A 4,928-nucleotide genomic window follows, 5' to 3' on the forward strand; every position below is an offset into this window, starting at 1 on the left:
GACAGAGGAGAGTTGATCCTTCAACTGAATGAGGACAACCTTGTGTTTAAAACTCAAGGATCTTCTTCTGTAACCATGGAGAGGAAGTATGAAAAGCTTCTCTCACTGCAGAGTCAAACAAAGCCCCCACAGTCAAACTCTAAGTTTGGTGTTGGGAGGTCTCAGCAATGCTCTGAACATCTGTGAGGCTCCATGAGAGCTCACTGTCAAGCTACTGACATTAAAGAAGTGCTTGTTGGGAGGCAACCCAATGTTATTTAATTGTATCTATTTTATTTTTTATTTCTATTTCGTGTTTTACTAGGTTGATGATCATGTGGAGTCACAAAAACTACAAAAAAATCAAAAAATAAAATGAAAACAGCATTAAAAATAGCACACCCTGGAGGAGGAGCATTCTGGCGTTTAAACGCCAGAAAAAGCATCTTTCTGGCGTTTAACGCCAGAAACAAGCATCTACCTGGCGTTAAATGCCAGAAACAGGCTACTTTTGGGCGTTTAACGCCAAAAACAGGCAGCAGTCTGGCGTTAAATGCCAGGATTGCACAGCAAGGGCATTTACACGCCTAATTGGAGCAGGGATGTTAAGTCCTTGACCACACAGGATTTGTGGACCCCACAGGATCCTCTCAGGATCTATGGACCCCACAGGATTCCCACCACTTCTTCTCTCCTCTTCACACCTTTTCATAACTCTCTTCCCCAAATACCCTTCACCAATCACCTCAATCACTCTTCCCCATCACCTCTTCACCATTCACATCCATTCACTCTTCCCTATAAACCCCACCTACCTCCAAATTTCAAACTCTTTTCCCTCCCAAACCCAACCCTAATGGCCAAACCCTAATCCCTCCCCCACTCCTATATAAACCCTTCATCACTCTTTCATTTTCACACAACACAACCCTCTCTTCTCCCCCTTGGCCGAATACACCTTCTCTCTCCCTCTCCTACATTCCTCTTCTTCTTCTCCTTCTTTCTTTCTTCTTTTGCTCGGGGACGAGCAAGCATTTTAAGTTTAGTGTGGTAAAAGCTCTGCTTTTTGTTTTTCCATAACCATTAATGGCACCTAAGGCTAGAGAAACCTCAAGAAAGAGGAAAGGGAAGGCAATTGCTTCCACCTTTGAGCCATGAGAGACGGAGAGATTCATCTCAAAGGTCCATCAAGACCACTTCTATGAAGCTGTGGCCAAGAAGAAAGTGATCCCTGAGGTTCCTTTCAAGCTCAAAAAGAATGAGTATCCGGAGATTCGACTTGAGATCCAAAGAAGAGGTTGGGAAGTTCTCACCAACCCCATTCAACAAGTTGGGATCTTAATGGTTCAAGAGTTCTATGCAAACGCATGGATCACTAGGAACCATGATCAAAGTGTGAACCCGAATCCAAAGCATTGGCTTACCATGGTTCGGGGGAAATACTTAGATTTCAGTCCGGAAAATGTAAGGCTAGCGTTCAACTTGCCAATGATGGAAGAAAACGCATGCCCCTACACTAGAAGGGTCAACTTTGATCAAAGGTTGGACTAAGTCCTCATGGACATATGTGTAGAAGGAGCTCAATGGAAAGTTGACTCAAGAGGCAAGCCGGTTCAATTAAGAAGACTGGACCTTAAGCCTGTAGCTAGAGGATAGTTGGAGTTTATTCAACGCTCAATCATTCCTACTAGCAACCAGTCTGAAGTTACTGTAGACCGGGCCATCATGATCCATAGTATCATGATTGGGGAGGAAGTGGAAGTTCATGAGATTATACCTCAAGAACTCTACAAGGTGGCTGACAAGTTCTCCACTTTGGCAAGGTTAGCCTTTCCTCACCTCATTTGCCACCTCTGCAATTCGGCTGGAATTGACATAGAGGAAGACATCCTCATTGAAGAAGACAAGCCCATCACTAAGAAAAGGATGGAGCAAACAAGAGATCACGGACCTCAACAAGAGCATGAGGAAATTTCTCACCATGAAATCCCTGAGATGCCTCATGGAATGCATTTTCCTCCACAGAATTATTGGGAGCAAATCAACACCTCTCTAGGAGAATTAAGTTCCAACATGGGACAACTGAGGATGGAGCACCAAGAGCACTCCATCATCCTCCATGAGATTAGAGAAGATCAAAGAGCTATGAGGGAGGAGCAACAAAGACAAGGAAGAGACATAGAGGAGCTCAAGAGCACCATTGGTTCTTCAAGAAGAGGAAGACGACACCCTCACTAAGGTGGACCCATTCCTTAATCTTCTTGTTCTTATTTTCCTGTTTTTCGTTTACTATGCTTTATGTTTATGTTTGTGTCTTATTACATGATCATTAGTATTTAAGTGTCTATGCCTTAAGTTATAAATGTCCTATGAATCCATCACCTCTCTTAAATGAAAATATTTTAATCACAAAAGAACAAGAAGTACATGAGTTTTGAATTCATCCTTGAAACTAGTCTAATTATTTTGATGTGGTGACAATACTTTTTGTTTTTTGAATGAATGCTTGAACAGTGCATATGTCTTTTGAATTTGTTGTTTATGAATGTTAAATATGTTGGCTCTTGAAAGAATAATGAAAAGGAGAAATATTATTGATAATCTGAAAAATCATAAAATTGATTCTTGAAGCAAGAAAAAGCAATGAATACAAAAGCTTGCGAAAAAAAAAGAAAAAAAAATGGCGAAAATAAAATAAAAAAAAAAAGAGAAAGAAAAAGCAAAAGCAAGCAGAAAAAGCCAATAGCCCTTAAAACCAAAAGGCAAGGGTAATAAAAAAGATCCAAGGCTTTGAGCATCAGTGGATAGGAGGGTCTAAAGGAATAAAATCCTGCCCTAAGCGGCTAAACCAAGCTGTCCCTAACCATGTGCTTGTGGCGTGAAGGTGTCAAGTGAAAACTTGAGACTGAGCGGTTAAAGTCAAGGTCCAAAGCAAAAAAAGAAAAAAAGAGTGTGCTTAAGAACCCTGGACACCTCTAATTGGGGACTTTAGCAAAGCTGAGTCACAATCTGAAAAGGTTCACCCAATTATGTGCCTGTAGCATTTATGTATCCGGTGGTAATACTGGAAAACAAAGTGCTTAGGGCCACGGCCAAGACTCATAAAGTAACAGTGTTCAAGAATCAACATACTGAACTAGGAGAATCAATAACACTATCTAAATTCTAAGTTCCTATAGATGCCAATCATTCTGAACTTCAATGGATAAAGTGAGATGCCAAAACTATTCAAGAGGCAAAAAGCTACTAGTCCCGCTCATCTGATTGGAGCTAAGTTTCATTGATATTTTGGAATTTATAGTATATTCTCTTCTTTTTATCCTATTTGATTTTCTGTTTCTTGGGGACAAGCAACAATTTAAGTTTGGTGTTGTGATGAGCGGATAATTTATACGCTTTTTGGCATTATTTTTACATAGTTTTAGTATAATTTAGTTAGTCTTTAGTATATTTTTATTAGTTTTTAATTAAAAATCACATTTCTGGACTTTACTATGAGTTTATGTGTTTTTCTGTGATTTCAGGTATTTTCTGGCTGAAATTGAGGGACTTGAGCAAAAATCAGATTCAGAAGTTGAAGAAGGACTGCAGATGCTGTTGGATTCTGACCTCCCTGCACTCAAAGTGGATTTTCTGGAGCTACAGAACTCTAAATGGCACGCTCTTAATTGCGTTGGAAACTAGACATTCAGGGCTTTCCAGCAATATATAATAGTCCATACTTTTCCCGAGTTTAGATGACGCAAACTGGCGTTCAATGCCATATCTCTGCCCTATTCTGGAGTTAAACGCCAGAAACAGGTTGCAAAGCAGAGTTAAACGCCAGAAACAGGTTACAAACTGGTGTTTAACTCCAAGGAAGACCTCTACACGTGAAAGCTTCAATGCTCAGCCCAAGCACACACCAAGTGGGCCCGGAAGTGGATTTCTGCATCATTTACTCATATCTGTAAACCCTAGTAACTAATTTAACATAAATAGAACTTTTTACTATTGTATTCAGAGTTCCTTTTTCCCTATTTTTGAATTCATATGCCATTTAGGGAGGCTGTCCATTCGGCCATGCCTGGACCATTATCACGCATGTATTTTCAACGGTAGAGTTTCTACACACCATAGATTAAGGTGTGGAGCTCTGCTGTTCCTCATGAATTAATGCAAAGTACTATCGTTTTTCTATTCAATTCAAGCATATTTCTTATCTAAGATATACACTTGTTCTTCAACCTGAGGAAGGTGATGATCTGTGACACTCATCATCATTTTCACCTATGAACGCGTGCCTGACAACCACTTCCGTTCTACTTGCAATAGCTTAAGTGCGTATCTCTTAGCCTCCTGATTCATGACGCATGGTTGCCTCGCCTAACAACCGAGCCTTCCATTCCATGAGATCAAAGTCTTCGTGGTATAGGCTAGAATTATTGGCTGCTATTTCTGAGATCCGAAAAGTCTAAACCTTGTCTGTGGTATTCTGAGTAGGATCCGGAAAGGGATGGCTGTGACGAGCTTCAAACTCACGAGTGCTGGGCGTAGTGACAGACGCAAAAGAATTACTAAATCCTATTCCAGTATGATCGAGAACCGACAGATGAATAGCCGTGCTGTGATAGTGTATTTTGGACCATTTTCACTGAGAGGATGGGATGTAGCCATTGACGACGGTGATGCCCTACATAACGCTTGCCATGGAAAGGAGTATGAAGAATTGGATGAAGACAATAGGAAAGCAGAGAATCAGAAGGAACAAAGCATCTCCATACGCTTATCTGAAATTCTCACCAATGAATTACATAAGTACCTCTATCCTATATTTTATTTATATTTTTATTATCAATTCACCATAGCCATTTGAATCCGCCTGAATGAGATTTACAAGGTGACCATAGCTTGCTTCAAGCCGACAATCTCCGTGGGATCGACCCTTACTCACGTAAGGTTTATTACTT

The sequence above is a fragment of the Arachis ipaensis genome, chromosome B3 (assembly GCF_059453495.1).
Source record: "Arachis ipaensis isolate K30076 ecotype BB chromosome B3, ASM5945349v1, whole genome shotgun sequence".
NCBI classification, from domain to species: domain Eukaryota; kingdom Viridiplantae; phylum Streptophyta; class Magnoliopsida; order Fabales; family Fabaceae; genus Arachis; species Arachis ipaensis.